This window comes from Chlorocebus sabaeus, chromosome 9, assembly GCF_047675955.1.
Source record: "Chlorocebus sabaeus isolate Y175 chromosome 9, mChlSab1.0.hap1, whole genome shotgun sequence".
In the NCBI taxonomy this organism is placed as follows: Eukaryota; Metazoa; Chordata; class Mammalia; order Primates; family Cercopithecidae; genus Chlorocebus; species Chlorocebus sabaeus.
In genome coordinates, this window is record NC_132912.1 from 60,670,769 (window position 1) to 60,685,958 (window position 15,190).

At 49.7% G+C, this 15,190-nt stretch overlaps 1 protein-coding gene across 4 annotated transcripts in view; it reads left to right on the plus strand.

The window, feature by feature from the left end:
* The first annotated feature begins 4,060 nt into the window (after window positions 1–4,060).
* ANXA11 (annexin A11) overlaps window positions 4,061–15,190 on the plus strand; it is a 47,134-nt gene continuing 36,004 nt past the window's right edge. The window contains exon 1 of one of the 4 annotated variants that reach the window (XM_007962796.3): window positions 4,061–4,329. The gene's annotated coding sequence lies outside the window, so the exon portion shown is untranslated. Of the gene's footprint in view, window positions 4,330–4,359; window positions 4,398–8,339; window positions 8,362–8,389; window positions 8,411–15,190 lie in introns of those variants that run through there. The other 3 variants (XM_007962797.3, XM_038008989.2, XM_038008988.2) reach the window with 3 other exon arrangements.

The following is a 15,190-nucleotide window of genomic DNA, read 5'->3' on the forward strand; positions in this document are numbered from 1 at the left end:
TTATAATCACACCTGTGAATAGCCACTGCACTCCAGCCTGAGAAACATGGTGAGACACTGCCTCTTAAACAAAAATCAAAAAACAAACAAACAAAAAAAATGTATAAAGCAAAATCAGACTAAATTAGAGGGAGAAATTGACAAACTAAAATAAAAGTGGGAAACGTTAAACCCACTCTTTCAGAAATCAATGGATTGAACAGGACAGAAAAAAAAAAAAAACCACAAAAAAACCCCAGGAGATAAAAGATCTAAATAACCTGATTAGATGGAGAGCTATAGAGAGAGAGAGAGAAAAAAAAAAAACACATTAAAAAGTGAAGACACATTCACAAAAATTGGGACAGCCAAAAAAACCTGTATATGAGGCCACAAATAAAGCATTAACAAATTCTAAAAGAATACATTTCCTCATGTCCAAGCAGTAAAGTTAGAGATCAACAATGAAATGATTGGTTTACTTTTATTTAATTTTTTTTTTTTTTTTTTTTTTTGTAGAGACGTCTCTCACTGTGTTGCCCAGGCTGGTCTTAAACTCCTGGTCTCAAGTGATCTTCCCACCTTGGCCTCCCAAAGTGCTGGGATTACATGCCTGAGCCACTGGGCCCCTCCCCAAATGATTATTATTAGTTTTTTAAAAACTGAAGTTTGAAAACAAAAAAAGAATGGAAAATATACTTCTAAATAGTCCATGAATTAAGCATACAATACTAACATAAAAAACAAAATATTGGCCAGGCACAGTGGCTGACACCTGTAATCCCAACACTTTGGAAGGCTGAGGCGGGTGGATCACCTGAGGTCAGGAGTTGGAGACCAGGCTGGCCAAAATGGTAAAACTCCATCTCTACTAAAAATATAAAAATTAGCTGGGTGTGGTGGTGTGCACCTGTAACCACAGCTACTCAGTAGGCTGAGGCAGGAAAATCTCTTGAACCCGGGAGGTGGAGGTTGCAGAGAGCCAAGATCGTGTCACTGCAGTCCAGCCTGGACGACAGCGCGAGACTCTGTCTCAACAACAACAACAAAATCCAAATATTTATAACTAAGAGATAACAAAAGCATAGCATATTAAAACTTGTGATATTCAGCTAAAGCAGACTTTTGAGGGAAATGATAGTCATATATACTCATTAGAAAACAACAAAAGAGGCCGGGCGCGGTGACTCACATAAAATAAAAATTTTTTTAAGAAACGAAGCTTTATACACCATACTACTCAGAGCTATATAGCAAGTCACCATTTTTTACAAGGCACTCACCTTCCCTTACCTCGCCTGATGTTTCTATGAGCCCTGGGAAACAATGAAGCAGGCGTGATTTTGTGGATTTTTATAGGTCACGTTGAAGATTTTATAGGTGAGAAAGCCGAGGCTCGGAGGATGCACGACTTTCAAGTGTCAGAATCAGAACTAGAATAGATCCCACACATTTGAACACCGAGTTTGGTGTCTTTTCCTTCACACCGCGTTCTCTGGGGGTGCCTGGGCAGTGACCCCTGCCATTGGCCTTGAGGATTAGGACCTCAGCTCGGGTCCTCTGCAGAGGCTCCTCAGTCCCTAGTAGCTTGCTGGCACCTAGCTGAGGCTAAACGCAGGTTTATTGAAAATTATAAAAGGGTAAGCCCAGGGGTAGCTATTCACCATTCTGGGTTTGAAGAGCTCTGACGCAGAAAGGTGTATACATCCAGCAGGAATTCCACCCTACGTGATTTATTATCAACTTGGTATTCTAGGTATTCGCTCAGCCACGGAGAAAAATGGGCCATTCAAAGACGCTGGCCTTCGCGGTCGCTGTGGGGCTGTAGAGCTGGCGCAGGCGTCCATGCAGGGGGGCTGGGTCGGCGCCAGGAGTCCTTCCCGGACCAATCCCCGGGCCCAGAGAGAGTGCCTGGAGACATTACCACTCCAGGAACTTCACCCAGTTTTTTGGAGGCTTCACACCCGCGCCCTCAGTCCTGCCATCTCCTACGCCGCAGCGGGCGCCGCCACCAGGGTAGTAACCCACTCTGAGAGTCTTTCTGGTGGTGTCTCTGACCCTCTACTCTTCAGTTCCAGGCGACGTTTTCTCCGAGCTGCTCTGGAGACTTTGGCCTGAATTTCACCCTCATTCGCGGACTCATGTCCAAAAAATGTGGTCCAGCCCCGAAAGAGAGCCGCGCCTGTTGGTGGGGGTCGGGGGTGTTGGAGCGGCCACGGAATATGACTGAGCGCTCAAGGCCGGTTGTGAGGCCGGGGCCAGGATGCCCCAAGGCAAGGCGCTGTTCCTGCCCGGCACCAGCACACCTGCCCAGACAGGGAGAAGGTCAGAGCCTCCCCTCCAGCCCTTCCCGCTTTTATTGTTTGGAGCGACTTTAAAACGCAAATCGGGCCGGACGCAGTGGCTCACGCCTGTAATCCCAGCACTTTGGGAGGCCGAGGCGGGCGGATCATTTGAGCCCAGGAGTTCGAGATCCGTGTGGCCAACATAGTGAAACCCCGTCTCTACTAAAAATATGAAAATTAGCCGGGCGTGGTGGTGAGCATCTGTAGACCCAGCAACTCGGGAGGCTGAGGAAGGAGAATTGCTTGAACCCGGGAGGCGGAAGTTGCAGTGAGCCGAGATGGTACCACTGCACTCCAACCTGGGCAACAGAGGGAGACTCCATCTCAAAAAAAAAAAAAAAAAAAAAAAGGAAAATCGCACCAGCAGCTTGTTTGTAACAGTCAAACATAGGCAACAACCTAAATGTCCTTCAGTAAGGAGCTAGGTAGTGAAGAATGGTGAAGTGCACGATGGCGCGCAGTGTGTAGCGGATGGGAAGAACTAGGTCTGTTCGGGAGCGCTTCTATGGAAAGACCCTCCAAGATACAGTGAGTAAAAAAACATGTTGCAGAAAAGTACTGCAATATTGTTTTGTAAACAATATGTTTATGTAAACACACACACACACACACAGAATATTGAAGGGAGATATTTTGGAAGGACAAGCCTAAGAGTGGGCTGGGGGAGTGGAGAGAAGAGTGAATCTCAATTTTTATTCATTTTTTGAATTTTTTATTTTTAGTTTTTTAGAGACCGGGTCTCACTATGTTGCTCAGGCTAGTCTGGAAGCACTGTCTTCAAGCCATCCTCCTGTCTTGGCCTTCCAAAGTGCTGTGAGATTACAGGTGTCAGCCACCACACATTAAAAAAAAAAAAAAATTGCATACCTACCATATATGCATATATTACCTATGTGACCTTTTAAAAATAAGCTTTTTTTTTTTTTTTTAGAACGTCTTTAGATTTACAGAAAAAGTGTGAATACAGGGAGTTCTCATAAACCCGAGTTTTTCCTATTACTAACATCTTATTTTGGTGTGGCGCTTTTGCCACAATGAATAAACCAAAACTGACGCACTAAAGTCCCTATTTTATTCAGTTGTCCTTAGTTTCTACCTACTGTCTGTCCAGGATCCCGTTCAGGATACCACTTTACATGTCATTTTTATATCTCCGTGGGTTCCTCTTGGCTGTGACCGTGTCTTACACTTTCCTTGTTTTTGATGACCTTGCTAGTTTTCAGGAGTACTGGTCATGTATATGGCAAGGGCCTCAATTGATTTGTGATGTTTTTGTCATGATTATAGTGGGATTAGGTGTTCTTGGGAGGAAGACCACAAGCGGTGCATGCAATCAGTATGATTTACCCCTGTCGAGGTCACCTTGACGGCTGGGTGGTTGGTCAGGTTTCTCCATGATAGTCACTGACCGCTCCCTTCCTCACATACTGTGCGTGACCTTCCCCCCTCCACCACCACTGAGTGTTGATATGAAAGAAATGTGTTTGACCTTTTCAGTGTAAAAAGTTTTCTTTACCTTAAAGAGAGTCACTAACGACGCACACGGGGCTGGAGAGGACTTAGGAAATGCCCACCCCTGCAGGAGGGTGAATGCGGCTCTGCGCTGCACCGGGCGCTGCAGGGGGTTAGGGGCGACAGAGGGACCTCCAGAGCCGGAGACGTCCCGGAGCAGCTGCGCAGCCGGAAGGGCGCTGCTGCTCGCGGGCCCGCCCTGCCCAAGCCTCCTCTCGGGGCGGGGCCGCGCTCAGGCCTCTCCCCTTCCCTGCCCTTCCCCCGGCGCCTGGGGCAACCGCGCCCGCGGAGTTTTCCGCCCGGCAGGCTCCTCCTCCCGCCCCGCCCTGAAGGCTGCGGCGCCCGCGACTCCCCAGTGCCCCGAGTGCCCCGCGAGCGGGAGTGGGACACAGCCCCAGGCAGAACCCAGGCACCGCGTCCGGGACGCCCGCGGAGAGAGCCACTCCCGCCCAAGTCCCATTTCGCCCCTCGCGTCCCGAGTCCCCGTGGCCAGGTGAGTGAGGGTCCCGGGCCGGCCGGGGGACTGGGACCAGGCGGCGGCAGTGCACCGCGGCACCGCAGGTGAGGCCCGGGGCTGCCCCGCGCCCAGCCCAGCGCGGCCCTGCTGCTTCCTGGTTGCATTACAGGCGTGGGGGTGGGGGACAGAGGAGGCGTCGGCTAGTCCCGGGCTGGCCGTGTCGGCTTGGCAGCCCCCTCAATAAGCCTCGGCGTCGGGGGCTGCCCCCTTCTGTGCGGTCGGGGTGCACTCGCCGGCCCCCCCGGGCTCAAGGGTCGGGGTTTCAGTCTGGGCTTGGGTAAGGCCGGGGGCCGTGACCCTGGGCGCAGGAGGCAACGGGTAGCTGGAGGCATGCCGGAGGCCGAGCCCCGCAGCCCCGCGGGGTCCTCCGGGGTGCCCGCGCTCTTTCAGGCAAGGCTAGGGGAGAGCAAGCAGACAAGGCTATCTTCAGGAACTTTCCTCCGTAACTGTAGCACGCACATTCATGGGAGCTGCTACCATTGCAGTTTATTTGTAAGGAACTCTCCCCAATGTTTGAGAGAATGCGGGAGCCATCCCAGATGTTGTGCCTCCCTTCGCCCCTTCCCCAACTTTGATCCCCAGTTTCAGGAAGGGATTCCTGTACTTGTATCTCCCCATGGGTGCAGGCCAGGCCCTTAAGACTTAGAAAGGTAAAACGGTCTGTTGGTTTAAAGGAGACACGCGAAATTTGTCACCTAGAGACTTTGGAGGGGAAAAGTTAAGCCAGCCAGTGCTAGCCCAAGCTGGAAACAGTCGGCCCGGGGCATTTCTGTCTCTGCCCTCCAATCAGTGACCTCTCTGTAGAGATTGGGCGTTTGCGGTGGTTCTCTCATTTGTTCTCTGCCTTAGGCATGGAGTGGAGCTGTGAGGCCGAGCCCCTGCCCACGTAACAGGGACTAAAGGTTTGCAGGGTATGCTCACCCTTCACTGGCTCTCTCATTGCTTTCCTCATTCCTTTTATGCGGCAGTCAACTGTCGGGGATTCCAGGAGGATTAACAGGCCCCCTTTCCTAAACGCATTCTTTGTGCTGCAAGGTGTTCCCTGACAAGAGAGGCCAGGTGAGGTGCCAGGGCAGTTTGTTGCCCTGCCATTGGGTGCCCACTACTTCAGGCTCCTGCATACCTTGCTATCTTGTCTCTGACTATTGTCTGTGCTTTGGTTTCCTCATCTGTAAAATGGGGGTAATACTAATCCCTGCCTCACAGGTTTGTTGTGAGATTCAGTGCATTCATTCATTTAATAACCATACAGCGCTCAGATACAGACCAGTCAGAACAGGTGGTGACTGCTGCACCACACTTATGTGTCCCAGATGGGTGTCACCCAGATTAGCCATAAAGTGTATGAGGCAGGCCTGGGTCATAAATAATCAAGTGTAAGGGTCAATAAATAGTAGCACTGGAAGGTTCAGCTAAAGTTGAAATGCGCTTCTCCTGAACCATCTCTCTGGCTTAGCTCATGCTAAGCTCATGCTCTCTGTCTTCCTGGAATGCCCTCCCTCCCGGTCTGGCCCAGGATTCTCCACCCTCCTGGGAGCCATCCCGGTGCCTGCTGCCCAGCAGGAGGGATGGGATATGCTCTGAGCTCACTCAGCCCCTCCAGCACTGACTCAGTTCTCATCTCTCGCCTTGTGCGTAGTATTTGTGTGGCCATGTGGCTTATCTCTGCCCTGTCTTCTGACTCTGGAGGGTGGAGGCTGTTTCTGACTTACCTCTTGGTGGTAGCACTCAGGATGGGCCTTGCCTAATGTAGGTGCTCAGAAAATTAGTTGTCGTTAGTTGAACAACAGAGGCAGCACAGGGAAGTAGTTTCCCTGTGGTTAAAATATAGGACCTTGAAGCTGGATTTGGATAGGCAGAGAAATGTGGGGAGGGTGAGATGGAGATGAATTGGAACTAAGAGGTGGGAGTGGAAGCCCCATCTGATGCCTTTATGCATGGTATTATAGAAAGGGCCCACCCTGGGTGGACATGTCTAGAAGGCCAGGATCGATTAGTGATGCCTAGTTCACGTGATTGGGGAGGTGATGTGTGACTTGGGATGACAGGAGTGGGAGTTGAGACAGAATAGGTTAGTGTGGGTTCTTCTTGGGAACTGTAGAATAGAGAAAAGAAACTGGTGTGGGCAGGAGGTGAATGTGGAACCAAAATGCATGCGAATGCTGGAACATCAGAGGTTTCAGGACCTTTCTGGTGCACCCCCTCCTTCCTCCTGGATTCACCCCTCTTCTTCCTCTGTCTTTTTTGTTGTTGTTGTTGAGACAGATCTCATTCTGTCACCCAGGCTGGAGTGCAGTGGTGCAGTCTTGGCTCACTGCAACCTCTGCTCCCTGGGTTTAAATGATTCTCCTCCTTCAGCCTCCTGAGTAGCTGGGATTACAGGCATGCGCCACCATGCCCGGCTAATTTTTGTATTTTTAGTAGAGACGGGGCTTCACCATTTTGGCCAGGCTGGTCTTGAACTCCTGACCTCAGATGATCTGCCTGCCTTAGCCTTCCAAAGTGCTGGGATTACAGGAGTGAGTCACCGTGCCCGGCCTCCTCTCTCTTCTTTGCCACCGTCTTCCCCCATAAGCCTGAAGCAGTTCCTGGACTTGGTCCCATGGGGAAGCATCTGTGCAAGGGTGTGCTTCATCAGCACTGCCAAGGAAACAGACTTTTCACTTTCTGTGGATTTTTCTCTGCAACACTCTCTGATCCCATTACCCCCAGAATAGTGGGAATTTTGAGTGATACTTAGATAGGAAAGCTCTTAGGATTCATGAAGAAACTGAGGTTTTCTTGGTGGGAGTTTGTGCTTTTAAAGGGAATTGTTATAATTCAATGGAACTCTCTAATAACCGCTGAAACTGTTACACATTAGGCTTACTGATCCTATCTCCGATAACCCATGAAATAAAGACCTAATAGTCACATAGTTGTTTGTTATTTGGGAGGATCCTAAAAGTACAGCCTGAACAGTGACCCAGACCACAGCTGGCCTTGCCCATGCTAAAGTGAGGAAGGAATGGGTGGGGGCTGTGCTGGGTATCCTGGGACAAGCCACCCAGCCACACTGAGCCCCCCACACACAGAACAGTTCTGGATAATAAAATGCCTGCCTGGAATGGAGAATCAGATGAGAAGATGTTTGCAAAGGAGTTTGAGATCAGTTAGGGGGTGGTGATGACAATGTTGATATAGTGGGTGTGTGACTTGCCAGGAGCTGTGAAGCAGGGGGTGGAGCATGCGGTGGTCAGAGCCTGGTTCTGGATCTCTAGTTTTCCAGGGGCTTAGGCTCCACCTTAGCAGAAAAGAAGGAAAGGAAATTGAGAGGGAAGTCAGATGTCCCCTGCCCCTCACACCTGGGGGTGGCTGACTTGGAGGACTTGAAATGGGGGGAAATCCAAGTGAGGGCAGAGAGGAGAAATGTGGAGGCTGCCCACAGGGAGGCTGGAGAGCATATGGCACATCCAGCCTGGGGAGTGGCACCGCTGGGGGAAAGGGTGCATGTGTCGGTGGGGAAGGAGCAGTGATAGCAGATGTGAGCTTGCTGTGTCCACTAAAAAGGTCACGGCTATTTTTAGGAAGTAAGTGACAAGGCATGTTCCGGTAGAACTGCTCATTACTGAGAACCCACTGTTGGCCTCACCCTGCGTGGTGTGCTTAAAAGGAGAGACCGCCCCCACTCACCCTAGAGTCATCCCCCTGGTGTCCCTGAGACATGGGACACTGGATGAGGACCAGGTTTGGAGGATGAAGAAGATCATGTATTTGGTTTTGGACATACTGTGTTTGAGGTATCTTTGAGATACCAAATAAGCTGGTGGGTCTGGGGCTCAGGAGGAGTCTTGGCTAGACAGACATTTGTCTAGGTTGTGTTTGTGTTTGAAGTCATGGGCACAGCGAGATGGAAAAACTCACCTTGAACAGCTGAGTAAAGGAAGATGAGCCTATAAAGGACCCAGAAAAAGAGCTGCCTGAGAGGGGCACAGAAAGCCAGCACAGAGTTGTATCCCAGGAGCCAGGGTGAGTCTGCTTCGTGGGATGGAGTAGTCAGCTTGGCATCGCGACTGTGGTGAGTGACACGGAGAAGATGCAGCTGCCTTCGCTGCTTCGGTGGGATGATGGGAGCAGAAGCGAGGTTGGAATGAATGAGTGAGGAGTCGCAGGACATGAGGATCTGATGATAGTAAGTTTAGACAGGCTCTGAAATGGTGGCTTTGAAGGCGAGGAGGATGTGTTTGACCCTGTTGCCTCGATTTACCCTCCTGCTCCCTTTCCAATCCCAGAAGGGAACATGTGGATGGCCTGCCACTGACATCCCTCCCCATGGTGCTTCGTGCTCAGGCAGACCTAGGTGCCTGCAAGGGTTTGCTCCTTTCACAAAATGGATTCATTTTCATGAATAAGTGAATGAGTGAACGAAGCATGTTGCCCAGGCTGGTCTCAAAGCCCTGGCCTCAAGCAATCCCCCCACCCCGCCTCAGCCTCCCAAAGTGCTGGGATTACAGGAGCCACTGCACCTGGCTGGTATTAAATTTTCTTTGTGGCCAACTGCATGATAAATATTAACATGTTTCATGGGCGTGAAAGGAGAAAATAGGTACTCTGCGGGACACTGACTTTAGATAGATCTCTTAACTTCAGTTGCCCTTATATCCCTGCTTGCCTGGCTGTCAGATTCTGAGAGGTATAACAAAAACTCTCACTGTAGTTTTTTAAAGTCCAGCTCTATTTATATTTGTGGGAGTTCTAGCCTTTTTAATTTGGCTTTCATATTTCGTGTATACAGGCTTATCAAGCTGATCTTCCTACCTTGTGTCATTTGCCGGTTATTTAATGCCTTTGGTCTTTGGCCTTAAATTCCATATTGTCTATGTTTTAGGAGAATACATGGCCAAGGATCTGGAAGAATCTCTTTTCTTTACAGTCTTAAAATTAATAAATAAGTGCATTTTATAAGATAATAAGTGAAAGGCTCAGAAATTTTAACGCAGGCATCAGAGGACATTCAAGCCATGCCCCTTTAGTTTCTGTTCAGGCTCACACAGAGCAGTTAGTAATCAGGTCTCACTGATGATCATGAGCTCCCTGTCCTTGACTGTCCTGATGGTCCCCATGATAGCCAGATTTTTAGGAGGGGTGGATAAAGTGAAATTTGCTTGCAAACTCCTGGGACGTTGCCTGGGAGCCTCTTCTTTTACTTTGCAATTCTTGCCCGCTTCCTGTAGGTCCAAGGAGCGGACTGCTCTGCCTCTCATTTACGCATTTCCTTCCTCATTCGAGGCAGCAAGATGAGCTTTTGACAGAGTAGCCAGTACAAACACTTCCCTGGGCCAGAGGTCAGAAAGACTTGGGCCCCAAGTTGTAAGCTCGTCTCTGTGCTTGTGTTTTAAGCCACATAAACTTTCTCAGCGGGCTGGACTAGCTTACGCCTTGTTGTACCCTGAGATCCTAGTGAGTAGTTCTCCAAGTCCTGTGTTTACAGATAGAGGCAAATGCCAGAGAGAAATGGTTGGAAAACCCCTTGGCCTGCTAAGGCAGGATTATTGAAAAGTCTTCCACGTATGTACTTTTGAATTTTACATATTTTTTCATTTTTATTTATTTTGAGACCAGACTAATTTTTGTATTTTTGGTAGAGATGGGGTTTTGCCATGTTGCGCAGGCTGGTCTCAAACTCCTGGGCTCAAGTAATCTGCCCACCTCAGCTTCCCAAATTGCTGGGATTACAGACATGAGCCACTTAACCTGGCCAACCACTGTGCCCAGCCTATTTTTAATATTAATATTTCCACCTCTGGTTTTTCTTTGCATGTATTTGGTATGTCTTTGCTCAACCGTTAGTTTTAAATATCTCTTTCTCACTTAAAAAAGTTTATCTTGGCCGGGCGCCGTGGCTCACGCTTGTAATCCTAGCACTTTGGGAGGCTAAGGTGGGCGGAACACGAGAGCAGGAGATCAAGACCATCCTGGCTAATGTGGTGAAACCTCATCTCTACTAAAAATATAAAAAATTGGCTGGGCGTGCTGGCGGGTGCCCATAGTCCCAGCTACTTGGGAGGCTGAGGCAGGAGAATGGCATGAACCCGGGAGGTGGAGCTTGCACTGAGCCGAGATCGCACCACTACACTCCAGCCTGGACGACAGAGCGAGACTCGGTCTCAAAAAAAAAAAAAAAAGAAAAAAGTTTATCTTGAAAATGGAATCTTCATAAATAAAATTTGTTTCTCTTATAATCAGCACATGGTTGAGGGTGGATGGAGGTTGACAGAAGGCAATGATAACAACAACAAACCTAATTGCGTGGTTTCTGTCTTTGGTAGAGGAATTCTGACTGTTCACATGCCAGATATACTTGATTTTATTCTTTACATCTTGCTTATTATTTATTATACTTGCATGTTATTCCTTCCCTGATTTTTACTGTTTGGGTTAAGTTTCTCATCATCATCTTCCCCACGCCCTCTGTATTACGTTTCAGATTTGGCTGTGAATGAAGAGAGGATCCTCTCTCTCTCTCTCTCTCTCTCTCTCTGTCTCTCTTACTGTCTCACTCTTTCTTGAAAAATCAGAGTCGAAGTTAAGTGGGTGTTCCATGAAGTTGTCTAGGCACCAGGCTCCATACGGACTGGTGTCCCTAGCATTCTTGAGGGCTGTGGTTTTCAAACTTGAGCATGTATAAGAACAATCTGGAAGGCTTGTTAAAGCATAGATTCTTGGACTGCACCCTGAATCATTCTGATTTGGGAGGTCTGTGATGGGACCTGAGCATTTTAATTGCTTACAGGCTCTCAGATTGTGTAATGCCGCCAGTCTCCGGGCCACATGTTGGGTAGCACCATCCAGGTGCTTCCCTTACCTGCATGGCCCAAGACAGCTCACTTTCACATCCTCATGGCAGGCCCTCCTAGCTGCTAGGGGTCTGGGAAACAGTCCTTAGTTGGGGCTGCTCTGTGCCAGGCTATGGTGAGTGTTCTGTTACTAAAGCAATAAAGAACAGATGGTTGAGGAGGACAACCAGAAGTTTCTGGAACACCACCCACTGCTCTCCTGAATTTGAAACTACTACTGTGCTTATCAGTCTTGCTATTGGCTAAGCGTGTGTTCCTCAGGTTAGGAAGTGGGAATGGTTTCTCATGACAGTGGCAAGCCCGCAGGCAGTGCAAGCAAGGCAGCCTCTGTTCCTGTGGGCTGCTGCACAGACTGGCAAGCTGCTGTGGCTTTGCCGATGCCCCGAGAGTCATCTGCTGCTCCCAACCATCAGGTCTGGCATCCACGTGCTCCATCGCTGCAGCCACCACCAGATCTTCCAGACGCCATGGGATCCAGGGGCCCCCTCCAAGACCCAGTGGGATAGGGGTTATTTTTTTGTGCTACCTCCTCCCAACTTGCCTTTTTCAACCCCAAATGTGACACCTATGTGACTGTTTCTAGGAGAGTTTGAGGGCAGAGGCCCTTTGAACCCTGAACTGAGGTGGGATTGATGTTTGGTCTCCGTGGCTGGTAATATCCTTGAGAGATCAGAGCAGTGGTTGCCAACCCCCATTCTCTGTTGTCATGGGGAGGTGATCTGGAGAGAAACAGGGTCATAAGGCTCCTGTGGAGCGGCTGATTCTTTTCTGTGTGGCTTGATTATATGGGACATTATTTGGGAGGCAGCAGTTACTTTCTTCTCTCTTTCCGGGGTTTAACCTTTGTAATTCTCAAGTTTATTCTCCAGCCTGAGAAGGTGGGATGGAGCTCAGAAATATGTTGAGTGGTGGGGGGCCCATCTGGTTCGTAATGCACTGGCCTGGAAATCCAGAGATGTGGTTCTAGTGATTGTCCTGCCCCCAGCCAGCTCTGAGACCTCAGGCAGAGTCCTTCTGCCCTCTGGGCCTCAGCTCCCACCTCAAATAAAATAAACTGGTTGAATGAAGTGATTCATGAAGGCCCCTTCCAGCTCCAATATTTTAGGATTCTTATGTAATCCAAATGCTAGTGCACTGGGGATTGACTTTATCTTGAAGAAGTGTCTTTCAGAACCTGATTGCTTAAGTTCAGCCCCTTGGTGAGGCTCCAGACGCTGCCGTTGCCACTCTCCCAGCCTGTCTTGCCTGGAGTTTCTCCAGGCTGAGCTGCCCCAGGTGCCAGCCCTCAGAGGGAAGGTCTGAGGCGCAGCCTGGCTAATGATTAACATAGGCTGCAGCTATTTTAGTTCCTGGTATGTGGGTGGGGAGTTGAATGCTTAACAGCACCTGTGTAGATTTTTTGTTTCGTGCCTGGGAAAATACGGTCAGGGTTGGTGGAGTGCTGCCCTGAGGCTGGCTGGCTGGCTTCGGTGACTTAATGGCACCTGTGACCAGCAAGGGCAGGACACTGGGGCTCTGGAATGCCCGCCCAGGGCCCCCACTCCTTCTCAGTAGAACTGGGGATGTTCATACGCCCACTTACATCACTTAAGGTCCTGCCTTGGGGTGGGGGAGAGAGGGGAATGTCCTAGATGTGTCCTCCCTGCCCCCAGAATTCCTGGGGCCTATGTAATAGAGACACCAAATAGGTACCACCCAGAGAGTGGAAGAAATGAGTCAGGGTCCACCGGGGTTCCTGCCAGTATTCAGTATGTGTCAGGGGCCTCACAGTGCAAGCCCTGTGGCAGGTGGTGGTGGGGGACAGGAAGAGAGGCCTGTCCTACAGCCTGTAGCACTGATGCTCTCATGGGGAGGCCTGGGAAAAAAGTGTCTGGCTCTGGCACTTGGGTGTGTGACCTTTGCATGTCAAGAGTCAGCTCAGCCTTGGTTCCTTTGCTTATAAAATGAGGATGATAATACCTATCCAATAGGAGCATTGTGGCAGTTAATGAGCTAATATATAGGGTGGTAATATGGGTATCTATCCTAGGAGTTAGAAAAAGGGGAGCTTATCAGAACACTAGAGAAGATGGAAAACATTTTAGGACAAGTGCTGGGAGAGTTCCAGGAAGAGCGAGCATTGTGGCTGGGAGATCAGGGTGGGCTTCCTGAAAGAGATATGATATGGTTTGGCTGTGTCCCCACCCAAATCTCGAATTCCCACGTGTTGTGGAAGGGACTTGGTGGGAGGTAACTGAACCATGGGGGCAGGTCTTTCCCATGCTGTTCTCATGATAGTGAATAAGTCTAACAAGATCTGATGCTTTTATAAAGGGGACTTTCCCTGCACAAGCTCTCTTCTTGTCTGCTGCCATGTGAGATGTGCCTTTCACCTTCCGCCATGATTGTGAGGCCTCCCCAGTCACGTGGAACTGAGTCCATTAAACCTCTTTCTTTTGTAAATTGCCCAGTCTATATCTTATCAGTTATATCTTATCAGCAGTGTGAAAATGGACTAATACAAGGTGGAACTTCATCTGGACTCAGGGAAGGCCAGGAGACAGGAGGTCAGACCAACTAGAGCAGAGGTGTCCTGAAAAGGGAAAGTGCTGAGCTGGACTGGGCTAAGGATATGCATTTTCTGTGCTTCTCTCCATCATGCATGTCCCTGAGGTACCTTCTGTTTTCTTGCTGTTTCTCAGTGGCCCAGTGTGAGTGACTCTTGGCTCCAGACTGCTTGACACAGCTTAGGATGCCAGCTGCAGAAGGGTCAGCCCATTCCCAAGGGAAGGTGTTCTCTCCTCCAGAGTGAGCTGCAGGTCCTTCAACTTCCTGCTGCATGCGGCTGACTGGGGAGCTTGTCACCATCTGAAGAGCAGCCCTTGATAAGGGATATTTGGAAAGGTTTCCTGAGGCTTCTAGGCAGAGCAGGGGTGCTCAGCCATTTGGAGCTGGAATATACACTCTGTTAAGTCTCCCAGGCTTGAAGGGGCTGAGCTTCCAGAGTGGTTTGAACAGGCCCCGAGGACTGGCTGATGGGCATCAGGGCCTCTCCAGGAGAGCATCAGTGCTGCTCTCCCTGCTGCCATCACGCTCTTCAGTCTTCATCTCTCTTCCTCAGCCTGTGGTGAGAGAAGGGCCTGTGCTGGCCATTCATAAGGAGATGAGATGGCTCATCACACACCAACTGGAAGGGCCCTGGTAAACCTCTACTCCTGTGATCACAAATGCAGATTCCTGCAAGGACAGCCCCAGCAGCTGAAGGAGAGAGGGAGGGAGGTGCGCAGTTGTTGCCAGCCCTAGCCGAGTGTCACCATGCAGAAATGTGGGACCCTTGTTGCCAGAGTTCCCGTTTTAATAGTTTTGAAAGATTTAAGCCAGAGTCTCCCTTTTGCAGCCCTTTCCTCCCTCCAATGAAATGATGCTATTGAGCTCCAAAACTTTCAGGAGCCCCAGGTTCTGAGAGGCAGCATGCAGACCCCTGAGGCCCTGCAGGCGCACTCACTGAAAATAGGTGAGGTAGACGAGGCCAGGAGGGCTTAGGTTTGCCAAGGCCCCTCAGAGTGAGGCCAGTTTCTCAGAAGCCCCTATGCTCCACTCCAAGGGAACACATTTTCTGAATTCTGTGTCTTCCCCCGCACTCTTCCTGGGAGTGGCTCTTAAATATTGTAGTGTGTGTTTCCTGGAAGTGCGCTATTGTGTTTATCTCCCAAGCATGATGCAGGCCAGGACTTTATTTTTTTCTTCCCTATCCCGGGGAGTCTAGCCCAGCCCCTGGTGCCTCCATAAACCCAGGTAGGATTGCTGTGAAGCTAATGAAACGGAAGCTTCAGGCCCCTGAACTTGCAGCACCCTAGTGAGGGGCCGTGGGAGGGGCACTAGCAGTGAGTTCACAGAGTCCTGTGATTTGTAACATTCGCAGAAAACTAAGATGTTTTGTATTCTTTGTCCTGAAGAGGGCTGCTAACAGTGTGTAAGCTTCAGGCCCCACAAAACCTGGACCTGCTGCAGATGCTGGTACC